Here is a 20,520-nt window from a genome sequence, read left to right on the forward strand (position 1 = left end):
AGAACATTATACAGATTTGTAATTTATTTGTACACTATTTAAAAATCTCAACTCTTTCAGTACTTGTCAGCTGCTGTATGCCCTGCAGAAGCAGTGTATTATTTCCAGTCTGACTTTTGTCCATGACATGAACTGTCCAGACCATTAGCAAATCCCCATAGAAAACCTCTCCTGCTCTGGACAGTTCCTGTCATGGACAGAAGTGGCATCAGAGAGCACTAGGTCAGACTGGAAAAAACACACCACCTCCTGTAGAACATACAGCAACTGATAATTACTGAAAGACTTGACATTTTTAGAAATAAGATACAAATCTTTCTGATATCAGTTGATTAAAAAAAATCACTGGAGTACCCCTTTAACAGAGTCCCCAAACACACACGAATGTATGAATGTCCTCAGGGCCCCCATTAATTCCTGCAGCCCACTGACAATCTACGATAGTGACTTTCTCTTTTTTTGGTACTTTGCAGGGAATCGTTTCTTCAGGAAGTAGTTGTCCCATAGACATTCTCCAGCACCTTAAAAATCTTTCATATTTTGGCAGCAATAAATTTGTTCCCTCTTGCACCCAGGTTGTCAGGCTGTTGTGCTTTTGTAGCCAGGTTGTCAGGCTACACTTGGTAACAGGTTTAAACAGGTCAGTTGAGCCACTATGCCATTTGGCACAAGGACACTCTTCCTATCCCAGCTGTGAGCGTCTCACCCTCTTCGACTCTGGAGGTTCAGCAAATCTGGGTGCTGTGTGGTAGAAAACATCCTGAGGGTCTGCTGAGCATTTGGTTTTCTAGTAAACGGATGTTCCAACCAACACTGCCACTGAGAAACAGCTCTCAGTCTATAATATGTCCTATCTACTGCTGGTCTTCACTGCGGCATACAGATAAGGCCCTTTTACATGGGCGGATCATCGGCTGGCAGAAATACCCATTTCCAATAATTGTCCTATGTAAAAGGACAGCGAAAAAAACACTTGTTCCCCTCTGATCACATCTTTTCTGCAGCCATTAAAATCATTGGTAGTCAGCCGCACATCTTTGCGTGTAAACAGGAATGTGCAGCCAACTACGATAAAATAAATAGGCCGTATGACCTATGCTGCAACACGATTGAACAATTGAGCCTTGTGTATGGACATGAAAAAGAGAGGATTAACCCATGCAAAGCCTGTATGTGTATTCCTCAAGCTTACAGGCTCCATCTCTAGGACAAGTGGGCACTACAAAAATCCACCTTTTTCTTCTCCAGCTGAAGCAGGTTCTGAATCTTCTCATAGATATAGATACTATAGCTGGTACATTTACTTTAGTAGCTTGAATATAGTTAGCAAGGGACCATGTTTGTGCCTACACACATGTTTATTTAGTGGGACCCAATAGCGCAGCAGACCACACTATTGAAGCCCACCAAATAAACATATATGTGTGGGGAGTGGCCCGAACATGGTCACTTGCTGACAGGAGCGGATTAGCCTTACCATAGGCCCTGGGCTGTTCAGCAAGCTTTGGCCCCCTCCACTGTAACTATGGCAGCACTAGCATGGTGTTCATAGTATGGGATAGATAATGTCATATTTACCATTTTGAATTGGTAAAATCATGGCAAAAAAACAAGCAATTTTTTTTTGCAAATCATAGCAGAACCTTATCCAGGAGACAATACACCACTGAAAGTATAAGTCTGTTTGGGGGGCCATTGGCCCCCCAGGAGCTTAGGGCCCTGGGCTTCCGCCCAAAACTGATCTGCTGCCTTCCGCTACTGCTTTCTGACTACATTTAAGTCACTAAAATGAATGAATCAGCTGCAGTATGCCATGGTATATGCTAAACAAGCTTTTATAATATTTAGAAACAGTGCCAAAAGAAAAATCATCCAACCATACTGATATGTTTTGAACAATGTGCAGAATTGAACACAATGCATTACTCATGTACAATTGTTCATGGTGAACGTACATACAACAACATTTCCATTTGCCTTGTGCAGATTCCCTGAGTACTTTTATTTAACATCAGAATTACATAACTATCACATTGTCAGTACCCGTTTTTAAACTCACTCCTTTTACAACACTGTATAACACATGAGCAAGCATTGGAACTCATGGAGCAGTTACATAGCCATCGCACATACCTATTTACACAAAAGATCAATTCCAGATTGGTGGGTAAAACCCTATTTTTTTTCCTCAATGTTAAAAATCGGCACATGTACACTCCACATAAAATGCACCATCCTGGAGAACACAGAAATGGCTGCACATTGCACCCATGGTTGATACTAAAGCTTGTTCAGCTACATTAAAAACCATCATCAGAAGTTAGTATATAATTTGATCAAACAATATTGCCTCATGTACCACGTGCAGGTCTTCTGATACTCAAGTCTCTACTCTAGCCATAGGGCAGCGTTTGCTGGCGACCACCACCGCCACAAAGCCAGTGTCCACAGGGGGGAGCAGCCCAGCGGTCCAGCGACCCCAGAGTTGCAGAACCAATCTCCCAGTGCCAGAGCCGCACAGACACAGCCAGCAGAGGCAATGTCCAGCATCCAACACCTAGTGTGAACAGATCTGAAAAGCCCACTCCATGTACTCCTAGCTAAACAGGGAAAGAGGAGGGCCTGCACATGGTACATGAGGCAATATGGTTTGATCAAATTATATACTAACTTCTGATGTTGGTTTTTAATGTAGCTGAATAAGCTTAAGTATCAGCCATGGGTGTGATGTGCAGCCATTTCTGTGTTCTCCAGGCTTGTACACTCCACATAAGACCAACATGTTTTTGATGCCTTAGGCCATGTTCCAACTGCGTGAGTTTCGTAATAATCACGGCCGTTGTAACAACGGCCATGATTACTACAGAACTTACCTAGTGGTACCTTCTTAGATATCTAGGCTGGAGTGTATATACATAGTATACACTCCGGCTGGGATCCCTAGCGGCGCCGCAAGAAACTGATGAATAGTGGCCGCAGAAAACCCTGTCAGTTCACACTTGCGAGCAGCGGGAATTCGGATGGAGGTGCGCATGGATTCAGCGACGGTGAAGATCATCCGGCCAATACTGCAGTACCGTCCAGGATGATCTTCTCAGACACCGGCCATTCTGTGAACAGCCAGTGTTTTACCACGTGTGAACATAGCCTTAAGGTGCATTTACACAGAGAGATTTATCTGACAGAATTTTTACGCCAAAGCCAGGAATGGATTTGAAAAGAGAAGAAATCTCAGTCTTTCCTTTATAATCTGTTCTGTTTATAGTTTGTTCCTGGCTTTGGCTTCAAAAATCTGTCAGATAAATCTCTCTGTGTAAATGCACCCTTATAGGCCCTTAATCATGGCCAGGTGGGGTAGGTCCATCAGTTCTTGTCTGGATGGAGAAGCATGATCAGCCATTAACTGATCATTAGGGATCATTGTTCAGACTGATTTAGGTGCCATTTTGGTGGATGTATTCTGTGACTGACAATGAGGATTATTCATGAGAAATGTCCGGGTAAGTGTATTACTTCAAGTAATGATGAGTGTGATATAGGGAATTATTGTAAATGACCTGAAGTCATGTGGTAACTTGAGGTAATCACAGCCATTACCTTGTCCTAAATGTTAGTAAATTCTGGGAAGAGATATTTGGTATATTCCCCTTTAAAGCGATTGTGCTATAAATACACTGTTATCCATGGCAGTACAGCCCCCAGCATGACAGGATTCATGGTAAAACAGGGAGGGAAACAATCAGCTGCTATTGTAAAGGCAACACCCGTACGCCCCATGCCATTCTACACAACTATGGAGAAACAGAATCATTTCACAATTGTTTTACGCTGTGCGGGGTTATTGTGTGTAGAATATGTGACATGATGGGTGTTGGGCTGAGAATGTGGCATCACATCTGAGCTCTTGCTTTTTATAAGGGAAACTTGGACACTTTGTTGTTTTATTAAAGCATTTAACCCATTTATACCATCACTATGTATTCCAGTGTCCATATTACCATCCCTCTAACTCCTTGTCACTACTGTTACCGCATGGTCAGTATTACTAACTTCCACCTCTCATGCCACTAGGCTTACTCCAGTGTCAGTACTACCACCCCTCTAATTCCGTGTCGTTACTGTTACCAAGCATTCATGTGTATGGAACATTAGGAGGCGGAACTGTCAGTTGAATGATCACTTGGCCCACAGTTATTAAAAATGTGCAGGAACCTTAAGGCTAAGTTCCCACGCAGTATTTTTGCTCAGTATTTTGGTCAGTATTTTGCAACAAAAACCAGGAGTGGATTGAAACCAGGAATGGGGAACCTTCAGCCCTCTAGCTGTTGCAAAACTACAATTCCCATCATGCCCGTCCAGGCGTGATGGGAATCATAGTTTTGCAACAGCTGGAGGGCCGAAGGTTCCCTAACCCTGTTCTAAACCATCCCAATTGGGTTAGGGTTGGGTCATTGAGGAGGCCATGAAATCTGACACAGCATTCAGTCACTCTCCTTCTTGGTCAAATAGCCATTACATAATCTTCATAGTTCTGTTGAAAAACAAATTCTGGATCCCTCAAAGCAGATGGGATGGCATGTCACTGCAGAATGCTGTGATGGCCACTGTGAATTAATCACCAACAGTGAAAGAAAGTGCCCCAACATCATCATACCTCCTCCTGCACTCCATCGCCTCATCTACCTCAGCACTAGATCCTTTGCAGCATTTTGACCATAAAGGTCTGATTCCTGCAGCCTCCTCTGAACAGTTGATGTAGAGATGAGAGAGATGCTTGATTTCTGTGAAGCATCTATGTGGGCTGTGTTCACACATGGCATCTTTTTGCATTTAATATGCCTTTTTGCTGCAATTTTACTGCTATTTTGCAGTAAAATAGCATTAAAATCATAGCAAAAACAGTGTAATTGGCTCAGTAAACAAGTGCTGATCTAGCAGATTGGCGCTCGTTTACTTAACTGATCGGGCTGTGTAATAGGGCCCTAACTTTTGAACATACCTGTTAACAGTAACCATTCCAGGTGACTACCCCAAGAAGATAATTGAGAGAATGCCAAAAGTCTGAAAATCTGTCAAAGGGAAAAGGGAGCTGCTGTGAAGAATCTAAAATATTAAAGTGACTGTACCACCAGGCCCAGGGTGAAGCATTGGAGGCGGGCCAACCCACCCTTAGTGGGAAGAAACCCCAGCCCCTCCATGACATGACTCCATTAGAATCAATGGAACCCTATCATAGAGGGCTGGGGTTTCCTCCCACTAAGGGTGGGTTGGCCCGCCTCCAGTGCTTCACCCTGGGCCTGGTGGTACAGTCACTTTAAACGTATCGTGGTCTGTTTAACGCTTTCTTATTTGCTGCTTAATTCCATATACTTACCTTCATAGTTTTTACATCTTTAATATGAATGTACAGTGCAGGAAGATAACCATGGAATGAAAAGGAGTGTCCAAACTTTTGAATGGCACTGTATGGCTACAGATCTGTCCAGCTAAAACAAGTTAAAATGTATACAACCCAATTTGCAGCAGGTGTTTCTAAAACCACAGAAGATGCAGTCTGCATAAGGAAACTGGCTCAGGTACCTGGTTCTACTACTTTATAGTCAGCTGAATTAGCTTAATACTCTCCAAGGTTTTTTTTCTTACTTAATGAAATATGATTTTGTCAAGCTCTTCTATTGTCTTAATGAAATATATGAGAAGGACAAACATTGAAATGCAACAGGAAAGAAAACATCTTAAAGGGAACCTGTTGACATAAAAAATGCTATCTAATCTACCAGCATCTTGTTATATTGCAGGAGGAGCTGAGCAGACTGATGTATAACTTTGTGAGAAAAAAATCAGTATAAGGGTGCCTTCACACGTATCGCTCCGGCTTGCTTCCTGGTGTCTTCACATTCCGCTCAGCAAATCAGTACGCTGGGGCAGCAGGGGACGTGCCGGGAACCCCCCAAAACAAGCCAGAGCGTGGAGAAGGTGATGTATACGATTCGGCGGCGGGGGGTTAACGGGGCGGGCTGCAGACATACATGCAGAAATCTCTGATCTTTCTATGCTTAGGAGTCTGTGGTCCTATCATTAAATGACACTGTTCACTAGACTCCTAAGAATAGTAAAATCAGACAAGTTATACTGAATCTTTTCCCACAGATATACATCAATCCGTTTAACTCTTTTTACTCAATACCATGATGGCGATATAATAGACAGCATTTCTGTGGTGATGTTACCTTTCAAATTGAAATCTATCATTATGCAAGAAAAAAAAAATCATAATTTGAGAGTTGTTGAAGAGTCCATTAAGGACGGTGTAAAAGAAAGCAGAATAAAAATGGCTTCACTCAGGTATTTCTCTCCAAAAGAATAATTAAAGCTCAAGCTAAACCACCCATGTCTGTCAAAATGAACATGTTAGTTTTATTTCATCAGCTATAACACTTCAGATGTCAACGTTTGAGATTCCAGCATGGCAGTTCTATGCTTAGCAATAGGGTTTTGAGCTCAGATATAACCAAGGGCAACATCTGTATATAGTTTGTGTAGGTTTCTAACCACAATCCAAAACCATACTGAATTAGGCTATGTTCACACTACTCTATACGGTGTACGTTGTGGAACACTGCCTTATCTGCTATGGGATCCTGGCCGTAGCGTATACACATGGGGGGACATTTATTAAGTCCGGCGTTTGCCCCCTTCACACCCCCTCCCCGCCCCCGGGCGTACCCGTGGGAAAGTGCCGATTTGCTTATATTTTATTCGCAAATTGGCCATTTGCAAATAAAATATTGTGCAAATCGGCAATTTCCACCGAAAACCCCCATACGGCGCCGCAAACATCTGCGAACGAAATTCAGTGAATTGTGGCCGCAGAAAGACCTGTCAATTAACACAATGAAGCAAGCGGCTTCATTATGTGCTATGAGAGTTCTGATGTGGACACGCCCTGATGCGCCCGCATCAGAACACTGAGGCCGGAAAGATCATCTGGCCCGTACTGCAGTACCGGCCGGGATGATCTTTGCAGAGACCGGCCGTTCCGTGACCCCGCCGGGTCACGGAACGGCCGGTCTCTCACGTAGTGTGCACATAGCCTTAGATTGCAAGTCCTGGTGGGCACTGCAGGGGCATAACTAGATATGACTAGGACCCATTGCAAACTTTTATGACCCCCCACCCCCCGACTGACCACTAAGCCGTCAAGTGTAGTCATAACTGCAAATGGTAGTCAGAAGTGCTTGCAGTTAAAGTGACATTTTCAGAACCCCAGAGGCCTGCTCAGGGGGCCTAGTGTATTTCAGGATTGGGCCACGGGGCTCTGTACGACACAGAATATGTCAGTGCTATATAAAGGAATAAAATAATAAAACAATTTTTAAAAGAAAAATATTTTTGTACCATGTTGAGGCCATAGTAAATGGCCTGAGCTGTGTGCTAACTGAGCACCAGCCTATTACACAGCTCGATAATTGTGTTCAGCCAGTGCACAGGGTGTAATACAGGGCAGCTTACGGCAGATTACTGTTTGACATATCAGAAGTGAGCAATTAGCCATCAGCTGATCACTGGCCCCATCGCACAGCCCCATAGACCAAAAATTAAAAATGTTAAAAGGATCAGAATAGAGCAATTTGAAGAACTGTATCACTGTAATCGCACCGACTTGAGGAACATAAGTAACATGACAGTTTTACCATAGGATGAACGGCCAAACACTAAACCCCTCAAAATAAAAAGAATTTCACTTGTTTTTCAAGAGAGGCTCCCTCTCCCTCCCCTGGCTTCCTCTCCCTCTTTCCTTTACCTTCCTTTTTTACTCCTGTTATTTTATATAGTGGCTCCTTGGAGCCTTGCTGGGTTATGATTATCCAAGAGTTTTATATGCCTCATACGCCCATTTGTTTGGGCTTCATCCTTTGTTTTATAACCCTCTATGTTTATAAAACTTTAATAACATTAAAATTGTAAGTAAACAGATTGCTTGGTCGCTAAGAGCAAATATAGGCTGAGTGGTTAAATAGCGTGTGTTCATATTGTGATGAAGAAGGGCTGAGTTCAAACCCTTGGCCTTTTGTAGAGAAGAGTAAATGGCTCCTGTAAAAAAGCAAAACGCTTGGTTTGATTTGCGCTCCGCTAATCAAGCCGCCAGCCTTTCAGCCCTGCTCTGCTCCCAGCTGCTCCTCCCAGGATGCGGGGAAAATCTGGATCCAATCCTGGGAAACTTCTCCCAGTTTCCCAGGATTAGAGCCAGCTTTTCCCAGTTTCCCAGGATTGGAGCAGCTGGGAGCGGAGCAGGGCTAAAAGACTGGCAGCTTGATGAGCGGAGCACAGATTAAACCAAGTGCTTCGCTTGCAGCATATATTAATGCTTTAAATATATGCTTTTAGGTTTAGTACCTGATGTCACTGGCAAGATTACCAGAGGTCCACATTGTCTTAAAGCCATATGAGACAAAGGCTTGTGATAATTGTGATAATCTCTGTTTTATACAATGTATCCATTGTGGATCATGGCAGAAATTTTGGCTATAACCTGTTAGCTGTAAATTTTCCCTTTCCATGCCTTTCTTTCACTTTGTGCAGTTCTGGATGCTGATTTAGCCCATTCTAAAGGACTTAATCAGCATCCATTCCACTGAGTCTGCATTACAGGTTACAAGATCCATCTTTTTAACTCCACACTTGGATTTACATATGGCTAGGATTCCATTTAAAAACAACAATAACAAACAGTTTTTAAGTTGCATGCATCTCTATGTGGAATCCACAATGGCTAAATTTCTCTCAGTCAGCATCCAAAATTAGCTGGAGATACATGGGCAGTACTGTACACTGCTTCCATGGAATATTATGCTATCATGGAAGGTACATAATGATGCAGCGTAGAGGGGTTGGGGGGTAAGGGGTGGGGGGTGGGGGGGGTCTGCACTGGAGCAGAGTGAAAGTTAGGAAGATTTTTATTATTTTTTTTATTTAGTGGGGACCTACTAGGGTCATCTTGAAAAATGGGAGAGAAACTACCTACCAGTACCTACTATGGGCCTCTACTTAATTGAGGGGGTTAAATACCTATAGTGGGCATCTTACTGATGGGTAGATTACCATCAGTACCAGAGAAGTATCAGTAACATAGTCAGGCACCAGCCTGGATTAGACAATGAAAACCAAATACAGAGAAAAGGCAAGACCCAAAAGCAAATAACATACAAAAAACAATACCCAGAAATATTACAAGAACCATGCAAGGAATCAAGACGTTAAACAAAAGGAAAATCAAATAAACTGGCAAGGTAAGGTAACAAGAAAAATAGTGTAAACAAACAAGAAAAAAGACAGAGTGTACCTTAATCACCAGACAGAGAGGTCAAATAACTACTGTATACCCTCTAAACTTAGAATGGAATCCCTTAAGTGTCGCTGTCATTATAATTTTCAAAATCTAAATCAGCAGGTGATGTAATATAAAGCAAGTTTGCAATTTACTTTCATTATTTTTTTTATAGTTATTATACTTTAGAACAAAGCTATACTTATTTGTATCCAGGTCCCGTCTCCTGAAGGCGGCTTTTTAGTCTAGTGCTGGTTCAAATAAAAGAGACTAAATACAGGTCCAGGTAATCTGCACTCACAGGAAAGGCAGTCATTTGATTGACGGACGCATTGAGCTGTGACTCTCTGCACTGGCCGGGAGTTCATGTGTTTAGTCTCTTTTTTTTCAACCAGCACAAGACTAAAAATCTGCCTTCAGGAGACTGGACCTGGATTTCTGGTAAGTTTGGCTTTGTTTTACAGCATGGTAAAAAAACTTGCTTTATATCACATCTACTGTTGATTTTGAAAGTTAGATGTGTAGATGCCCCTGTGTAGGCCGTAGTAGATCAAGGAGATCAAGCATACTGAATATCTCCCATTCACTCCCAAGTGACTCTGAAACAAAAATAAATAAATACATAAATCAATAATATAAGAAACATGTATCTTATCAGAGAAAAATAAATCTTTCTCCACGTATCAGGCTCATTTATCTTTCCCTTCTAAAAATATTCATTTTGAAAAACTTCACCAGATGGAACAGCTTACTGAAGTCTCAGGTTACAGTTTCCCACAGAAATCTATGGAGAGGGCAAGTGCAAATCACTGAATTGCTATTCTCCTCCCCACATGTTTGGTGGCTATATTCAGGCAATAAACATACAGAGATGGGACTGGGGGTCTTGCTACGTAGCAGCTATGTTGTCTGATTGCATAGCAGTGATTGTCCAGCTGCATCAGGGGACTTGGGTGTATATAGACCCAGGTCCTTAGATGCTGAACTGTCTTGTAGTCTGTAATGGTACTTTTACACGGAGCGATAATTCGGCCAATCGCACGATTAACGAATTTAAATGAACAATGTTTTTTTTTATAACGACCAGCGTTAAGACGGAACGATACATCGTATGGAAAATTTGCTATGCGATCGTTTAAGCCTATTGGTCCTTTTACACGGAACGATTGATCGTTCGTTTTTGCACGATAACGGTCAAATTCAAACGATAATCGTACGTGTAAACACAGCGAACATTCAAACGACGAGTGAAAAAACGTTCATTTTGATCTTTCAACATATTCTCAAATCATCGTTGATAGTTCGCAAAAAATTTGCAGATCGTTCAGTGTAAACAGTCTTTCAACGATTTCACCTATGTGTGAGATAGGCTTAAATGATCGCAAAACGATCGCATAGCGAATTTTCCGTACGATGTATCGTTCCATCTAAATGCTGATCGTTATAAAAAAAACATTGTTCATTCAAAATTGTTAATCGTGCGATCGGGCGAATTATCGCTCCGTGTTAAAGTACCATTACTCACAGATAGGTGAAATTGTTGAAAGACTGTTTACACTGAACGATCTGCGATTTTTTGCGAACGATCAACGATGATTTGAGAACATGTTGAAAGATCAAAATGAACGATTTATCGCTCGTCGTTTGATCGTTCGCTGCGTTTACACGTACGATTATCGTTCGAATTCAACCGTTATCATGCAAAAACGAACGATCAATCGTTTTGTGTAAAAGGACCATTAGTTGTCAAGGTAGAGCTGCTTGAAAAGTGACAGAGCAGATGTAGGGCATAGGGTCCTTTTACACGGAAAGATTATCTGACAGATTATCTGCCAAAGATTTGAAGCCAAAACCAGGAATGGATTTGAAAAGAGGAGAAATCTCAGGCTTTCCTTTATGACCTGATCCCTGTTTATAGTCCATTCCTGGCTTTGGCTTCTAATCTTTGGCAGATAATCTGTCAAATAATCTTTCCATGTAAAAGGACCCTAATGCTGGGTTTACACGGAAGGATTATCGTGCGAATTTGCACGATAACGATCAAATTCGAATAATAATCGTACGTGTAAACACGGCGAACGATCAAACGACGAGCAAGAAATCGTTCATTTTGATCTTTTAACAGGTTCTTAAATCGTCGTTCGCAAAAAATTCGCTGATCGTTCCGTGTAAACCGTCGTCGCGCGATAGTCCGGCCGCCCGGCCCCCCACTCATCCACAGCCCCCTGCACCGGCTCGATCACACCCCTGCCACGGCTCTGATCACCATACCCACCGCCGCTCCAATCGCCACCCCCGCCGCTCCGATCACCACCCCCGCCGCTCCGATCGCCCCCGGGCGCCGCCGCTCCGAACGCCCCTGCCGGCCCGGCCGCGACCATACTTTACCTGCTCCGCGTAGCAGGTCTTCCACATCCCCGGCACCCCTCTTCAGTGCACTGATTGGCTGAAGAAGGGAGCCGGGAATTTCAAACGGCTCCCCTGTTCAGCCAATCAATGCAAGGCAGCACTGATTGACTGAAGAGGAGCCGTTTAAAACTCCCGGCTCCCCTCTTCAGCCAATCAATGCACGGCAGCACTGATTGGCTGAAGAGGGGAGCCGGGAATTTTAAACGGCTCCTCTTCAGCCAATCAGTGCTGAAGAGGAGCACTGATTGGCTGAAGAGGAGCCGTTTGAAATTCCCGGCTCCCCTCTTCAGCCAATCAATGCGCTGAAGAGGGGAGACGGGGATTTGAAAACCTGCTACGCGGAGCAGGTAACGTATGCTCGTGGCCGGGTCGGCGGGGGCGATCGGAGCGGTGGCGGGGGTGGGGGCGATCAGAGCGGCGGCGATCAGAGTGGCAGCGGGGGGGCGATCGGGGCGGCGCAGGGGGCTGCGGTTGAGCAAGGGGCGGGCTGCGGGTGGGCCGGGCTGCAGGCGCGTGATCGCAAAACGATTTTTCCATCTACGCACTGATCGTTATAAAAAAAAAAATCGTTACTTCGAAATCGTTAGTCGTGTGATCGGGCCAATAATCGCCTCGTGTAAACTTAGCATTAGTGTGGTTAGCTAGGTAGGTGATTAGCTTATTAAGACACCCAACAGTCCTTTTAAGGACTAGTAGTCTGTCAGTGTGACTAATAATGAGCTAATTCCATACAATATACAGTATTGTAAGGAATAATATACTGGTGTATAGCTAGTAATTTTCATTTATAGCCACAACTAGAATAAAAGAATCTGCCATACAGTATTTTACAGTCTAACCAGTGTAATAGCATGACAGTCTAGAGGTGGTGACTGAGGCTATGAGTATATGCCATTGTATACTACGTGTAATATGCTAATAACAGAAAACATAGGAAAGACTAGTGTAAAGGGGCAAGGATGTTGGCATACTGATGATGATGAAGCAATGGGTCTTGGCACGTTGAAACTGTTGCTGAGGGACAACACAAGCACGGCTTATGCAGGATTCCTGGCCATTGCTCCTGGTTAGCAGGGGCACGCCTTATTCCACTACCATACCTCCTAACTTTTGCTGGGAGGGAAGAGGGACAGTCACGGCAATCTGCCACGCCCCCAAAGCCACACTTCTCATAACCGCGTCACCTATTACCATTACATAAGAAACAAATATTATCACCACATCTTTACCACATAGTGACTTATACCCCCATACCATCACTAAATAACATCCACGCAGGCCCGCTTCTGCCATGAGGCGGAATGAGTATTCCGCCTCAGGCGGCAGATTTTGCGGTCCTGCAGGGGGCGGCATGCCCGGCTGATAATCTGGCGGACCGGGCAAATGCCCACTGGGCCGCCCAGATTATCAGTTGTAGGGCCCCTCCAGAACATACACTACCGCCCCCACCTCCCTGGAACACCCAGGGGCCGCGGCCGCCGGAGCTCTTCAAGGCGGATCTGCCGCTTTAAAAGCAGGGGGCTCCGCTACCGCTAGCTGTTCTATCCAGTCCATTGAGCTTCCGGGACAGGTCACCTGATGCACGCCGGCCCCGTAAGCTCACAGCTCCAGCCCCGTGCGCCGCACCTCTTCCGCGGTCCTGTGCGGTCAGCTGTTGCATGTATGCCACTGAGCAGGAGACTAGAGAGGTGCGGCGCGCGGGGCTGGAGCTGTGAGCTTACGGGCCGGCGTGCATCAGGTGACCTGTCCCGGAAGCTCAATGGACTGGATAGAACAGCTAGTGGTAGCGGAGCCCCCTACTTTTAAAGCGGCAGATCCGCCTTGAAGAGGTCCGGCGGCCGCGGCCCCTGGCTGTTCCAGTGAGGTGGGGGCGGTAGTGTATGTTGTTGGCGGGCTTGCCGCGGGCGCGGGCGCGGGCGCGCGCGGGGGGGGGGGGGGGGGGGTTGGGGTTCGAGTGCCAGTGAGGGGGGCGGCAGCCTGAGGTTTGCCTCAGGCAGCACAGACCCCAGAGTCGGCCCTGCATCCACTATACAAAGAGCAGTACCCAGCATTGACCATATAGCGGTAGATTAGGCTGTAAACAGGCTATGCAGACCTTATAAGTGATTATATTGCAGGTATTTGGTGACTCACTGGGGACGTCTTCTCTTGTTCAGTTTTGTGTTTCTTGCCATCTTTCCCCTCCCCCTGTGCAGCAGTCCCCATATAGTATATCCCTCCCCCGTAGAAGCCCCTATATAGTATAGGCCCCATTCCTGTGCAGGAGCCCCCAGAAAACACACAGTATAGCCCCCACATAATATAACCCCTCAGTGTCGGACAGGGATCCCTGGGCCCACCAGGGAAATTGATTCTAGGGGCCCACCCTACATACATATACTGCGGTTCAGGGAAGAAAAGGAGCGCTGCACCTCACACCTATGGCTGATACTAGTGCCCCTAGGCTAAATAAAAAACACATCAGAATTTTGTGTATGAATTGATCAAGCCATACTGCCCCATGTACCATCGTGCAGGTATCTGATACACATGGGTCCCTACACTAAGTCCACACCGTGCCGGTCAGTGGCCACCAACCCTGCAGGCGCGCACAGTCAGGGAACGGGGGCCATGGGACGGCCCTGTGACCCCCATGCTACAGGACCAGACCCAAAAACACCACACCAGAACCCGGCCAGCACCGCCGGCGGAGAAGGTCGCCCCCAAACAGCACAAGTCTGGATAAGGTATTGCGCTCACCATAGCTGCTGCAGACAGAATGGGAAAAGACAGGAGGGATTAAAACCATGTGCACTCAGGTGTCTCCTGCTAATTGCGGTCATGTGGGTTTCACCAGGAGGAGTGCAAAACACGGAGAAAAGAGAGAAACAAAATGCGGTTCAGGGAAGAAAAGGAGCGCTGCACCTCACACCTATGGCTGATAATAGTGCCCCTAGGCTAAATAAAAAACAGACCTGCACGTGGTACATGAGGCAATATGGTTTGGCCAAATTATATACTAACTTCTGATGTTGGTTTTAAATGTAGCTGAATAAGCTTTCGTGTCAGCCATGGGTGCGATGTGCAGCCATTTCTGTCTTTTTGGCTTCCACATACATACACTGTACATAACCGATGCCAAACCTTTCATGTTAGTACAGTGTGCTAATTCTTTTTTACATAAATCTCATAGTACATTTGGATTAAGGGTAGCTTCACACGGGCGGGCTCGCAGCGAGATTCTCGCTGCGAGCCCGGCAGGTCCTGTCAGTTTCCATAAACTACATACTTGCTGCGGACCGCAGCGAGTATGTAATTGTACCGCGCTTAACCCCTTCTACTCCCGCCGGCTCCCCCGCTGTAAGCAGCATACATTACCTGTCCTTGCTGCTCGGGTCCGGCGTCCTGCTCTCCCGTCCGGCCAATTAGTGTGTTGCCCAGCCGCAGCCACTGATTGGCCGGGCGGGAGAGCAGGACGCCGGACCCGTGCAGCAAGGACAGGTAATGTATGCTGCTTACAGCGGGGGAGCCGGCGGGAGTAGAAGGGGTTAAGCGCGGTACAATTACATACTCGCTGCGGTCCGCAGCAAGTATGTAGTTTATGGAAACTGACAGGACCTGCCGGGCTCGCAGCGAGAATCTCGCTGCGAGCCCGCCCGTGTGAAGCTACCCTAAGGAATAATCTGTAATTGTACACATGTACACATACTGAAATACACACAGATACACACGCACCTTACATACATACATCTAATCACACACACAGACACATACTTTAACGGCACTACTCGGCTATTAAGGCCCTATTGCACGAAACGATTATCGGCCATTACGGTTATATATGTACACTGCATATATCTATAATAACATCTATAGGAAACGTCTAGAGAGCTGCCTGCCATTACTGTCTCTCTATAAACATCTATAGAACTACATTACATAATATACCCTATGGGGGAGATTTATCAAACAAGGTGTAAAGTGACACTGGCTCAGTTGCCCCCGGCAACCAATCAGATTCCACCTTTCATTCCTCACAGACTCTTTGGAAAATGAAAGGTGGAATCTGATTGGTTGCTAGGGGCAACTGAGCCAGTTTCACTTTACACCAGGTCCCCCTATATACATAATAGGTGTGCACACACACACAGACAGCCACACAACACACACAGATAGCCACACTACACACACACACACACACACAGATAGCCACACTACACACACACACACACACACACACACACACAGATAGCCACACTACACACACACAGATAGCCACACTACACTACACACACACACACAGATAGCCACAATACACACACACACACAGATAGCCACACTACACAGACACACACAGACAGCCACACTACACACACACAGTTAGCCACACTACACACACACAGTTAGCCACACTACACACACACAGTTAGCCACACTACACACACACAGATAGCCACACTACACACACACAGATAGCCACACTACACAGACACACACAGATAGCCACACTACACACACACAGATAGCCACACTACACACACACAGATAGCCACACTACACACACACACACACACACAGCCCCACTACACACACAGATAGCCACACTATACAGACACAAACATGCAAACACACACACACACACAGATGACAAGGATACACAAATATACAGACACTCACACACACTGACCTACTTACTGACACTACAGACACTTACTGACACACTTATGCAGGAAGCTCCAGGGCCTCCATTAGTCTCCATCTCAACCATCTTCTTCTGTGCAGCCTGTAGCCTCTCCCTCTTCTCCTCGCACCGACAGCACAAAGCAGCAGGAGGGGGGAGACATGACTGCAGGGGGAGGGGGGATGGAGGGGGCTGCTGCTGTGGCATGTTCCTGCTGCCACACGAGGGTTTGTGTACTGAGGGGACAGAGGGAGCCTCTAGTGACAGGCAGGAAGAGAGCCAATCAGGAGCTGTTTAGGACTGGACTGTACCACTTACAGTGCAGGGGGAGGGGGGCCCATGGCTTTACAGTGGTGGAGTAAAAGAAGGGGCCGTGCTGCGTTCTTTAATCACTAGAGCACCATGGAAGGCAGCTGAGGGCCCCCTGATCTCCTGATCACAGGGAGAGGCTGAACAGGAGGCCCACCTCCAGCACAGGGGCCTTCAAAGGGGGTCGGGCCCACCGGGGGATTCCCCGGCCCCCCCGGGGGATTCCCCGGCCCCCCGGTGGCCCAGTCCGACCCTGTAACCCCTCCTTTTTAGCCCCCACATGGTATAGTATGCCCCTATGATGTATGTCCCTTATGTAGTATGTCCCTTAGTACCCCCTTAGTATGCCCCTTAATACCCACAATATTTAACAGAGTTCCAACCAGCTCTTACCTACAATTATTAGGAGGGTCACACCAGGCTTTTACCCACAATTATAAGGTGGGTCAGAACAGGCTCTTGTCCACAATTTTTAACATGGTCACAACAGGCTCTTACCCACAGATATAAGGAAGGTCACAGGCTCTCACCCACAATTTATTAACAGGGTAAGAACAGGCTCTCACACACAATTTTAACAAGGCCACAACAGGCTCTTATATACAATTATAAGGTGGGTCACAAAAGGCTCACTCCCACAATTTTTAACAGGGTCACAACAGGCTCTTACCAGCAATTATAAGGTGGTGTTACGATAATGGTTCTTACAGGTGGAATACGATGGTCACATGGAGCCAAACACAGAAATGAACTAAGGAAAACATCTGAAGGTGTGCAGCTTAGGCTGGGTTCACACTATGTATATTTGAGGCTGTATTTGTGAGGCTGTATAGCAACCAAAACCAGGAGTGGATTGAAAACACAGAAAGGCTCTGTTCACATAATGTTGTAATTGAGTGGATGGCCGTCATTTAATGGCAAATATTTGCTGTTATTTTAAAACAACGGCTGTGGTATTGAAATAATGGCAGTTATTTACTGTTATATGGCGGCCATCCACTCAATTTCAACATTGTGTGAACAGATCCTTTCTGTGTTTTCAATCCACTCCTGGTTTTGGTTGCTATGAGGACCTGACATGAGGACCAAATACTGCCTGAAATATACATAGTGTGAACCCAGCCTGAAGGTGTGGAACCACAGCACAATTATTTAAAACTTCAAAGGCAACCTCTAGTGGTCAAATAATAAATGATCAGGATCCTGACATTATTCCAGTAATGAGCAACCTTTTGAGCTTGGTTTGTCAAAATTTGCCAAAAAAACCTAGCATAACTCAGGTAGTGTGTCACTTTGAAAAAAACATAATTTTGTGATATTTATAGTTTAAATAACAAAAATGTATAATTGTAATATATAACTGTATTTATTAATTCAAAAACTAATTATTTAACTTACCTGCTCAGTGACTTCTTTGTTCAACTGCCAGTCTGTTTCTTTTGTTGGTCTTGATATTATTTAACTTGTGTGGGGTGCTGGGAATTCTTTAACTAACCTTTTATTTTTTTTTTTTGCTGAATTTCATTGGCTAAATCTTCAATTCATGTTGGTATTTTGCACACTTTAAAGAAGCAGTTAACCAAAAAATATTATTGGCCCCCCGGTAGGCTCTGTCACGTAAACTCACGGCAGCTAATCGGTGTCCTGCGGCGCCATTCAAATCCGCCGCACACTCACATCCGCCTCTGCTGTGACTCCCCTTCTCTGCCTTGTAATTGAATGCCGGAAGTCACACACTTCCATAGAGAATGCATGGAAGCGTGTAAGATCCGGTGTATAATCACAGAACAGAGAAGAGGAGTCACCGGATAGGCGGATGTAAACGCGCTCTGGATTTGAACGGCGCCGCGGGACCGGAACGAAGCCGCACCGTGGGACACTGATCAGCTGTGGTGAGTATACGTTACAGTGCCTACCGGGGGGGGGCAATAATATTTTTATGTGAAATCCAGTTTTATTAAGGATTTTTAGAACAAAGTACAGTAACAGGTACAAAACAATAGCCATGTGTAGCAATCACAACTGGTTGGCTTAGTTGAACAAAAGCATATAAAGAAGGTCAATAAATTCCAGTATCATAGATGCAAAAATTCTTAGCAAATAGGCAATTGTAAATAACGAACCGTTTAGGCAAATACCAATGCAATTATAAAAAGGAAACCCCCCAAAAAGAAACAAGACAATAAGTATCATATTTAGTGTCCACTCACAGTTCTGAAGGACACGTCCCATAAGATAGGCAAGACAGACAAAGAGAAGAAAGGAAAGCAAGAGCAGACACATAGAATACATAGAACTCCTCTCCGTCCGAGACCAAGGACCACAAGACTCAAGGGCTTGGAGACCACCTCCGAGTCCAATCTACTACGACCATCTGAGCCAGAGGAGCTCAGCCAAGTAAGCGAGGGAAGTCAGGCGAATCTTTGAACAAGATCCAGCCCCTCCACACTTTAGAATAGGCAGCATTGCGATCATGGTCTTCAGCAATGATCTCCTCGTATCTACTGATCGCATTAAGCTCCGTCAGCCATTCAGTCATGGAAGGGCACACCGGGGTCTTCCAATGTCTAGGGATGACCAGGCGGGCTGCTGTCAGGAAATGTCACAATATGCCCTTCTTGATTGAGGAGACAGACCCAGAAATAAGGCTCAGCAAGGCACATTGAGGCGTCTTAGCTATTCTCTTCCCTGAGTAATTTTCATGTAATTGAAACACCTGATCCCAAAAAGATTTTGTGACAGGGCAAGCCCACCAAACATGCAAGATGCTTCCATCCACCGACCCACACCTCCAGCAGGCACCCAAAGCAGGTGGATACATACGGTGAATATCAGCAGGGGGGGGGGGGGGGCAATAATATTTTTTTGTGAACTGCTTTTAAGCTCAAGCAAGCGCTACTAACTTCATGTGTCAATCTGTTTCTTTTGTTGGTTTTGATACTATTTAATGCTGAGAATAGGGTCTCAAAAGTACGTAGAGGAAAAAATTGTGATTAAAGCCATTGCTATATTTTTAGGGTGCTTAAAGTGTCTGGTAATCAGTTCCAGGCACTCCAAATACTCCAAATTTCTTGTTTGTAGTGGCACTCCTCTTGATTCTCCAAGCAACACTTTTCCAGATTCTTAAGCTTTGACCTCAGGTCGACAAACACCTGAGCCCAGATGCTGTCTAAAAATTCTGCAAGTTATATCTCCAAATCATCAATTTGCATCCATTGGAAACAATTTAATTCCAAATTACTGTAGACTACTACATCAGGATACTTAACTATTCATGGTTTGTTCTAGGCTTCTAAATTGATTAAATTTATCACTGAACTGGTCAAGTAACAAGTCTAAAACATGCTGGTACTTTATATGTACCATTTTATTTTGTACAACTGCACTGAGCTTCTCAAAATACATTGTTACTCACGGAAAATACTTTTAAGGTTACAAACACACACAACGCATATGCAGCAGATAAGCAGCAGATTAGATCTAAATAACTGAACACAGCCTCAAACTGCTGCGTATCTGCTGCGTATACAGTGTGTGTGTTTGTACCCTAAGGCTAGATTCCCACATATCGGATCTGCAGCGGATTTCACGCTGCGAGTTTGCAGCGAAATCTGCTGCAAATCTCTTATTGTCATTCTGAATAGGTTTACATACAGCGGAATGCCATGCATCTCGGTCTATGTCTCTTGAAAGGGTCAGCTACTGCTATTACCACTTCCTTTACTTAATGTTATTTTTTTATTTTTTGGGTTTTCCATCAGGGGGACAGTAATAGAAGATAGGTATCCTATTATAGGTAACCTATTAGCCCTGC

The sequence above is a fragment of the Dendropsophus ebraccatus genome, chromosome 4 (assembly GCF_027789765.1).
Source record: "Dendropsophus ebraccatus isolate aDenEbr1 chromosome 4, aDenEbr1.pat, whole genome shotgun sequence".
NCBI lineage: Eukaryota > Metazoa > Chordata > Amphibia > Anura > Hylidae > Dendropsophus > Dendropsophus ebraccatus.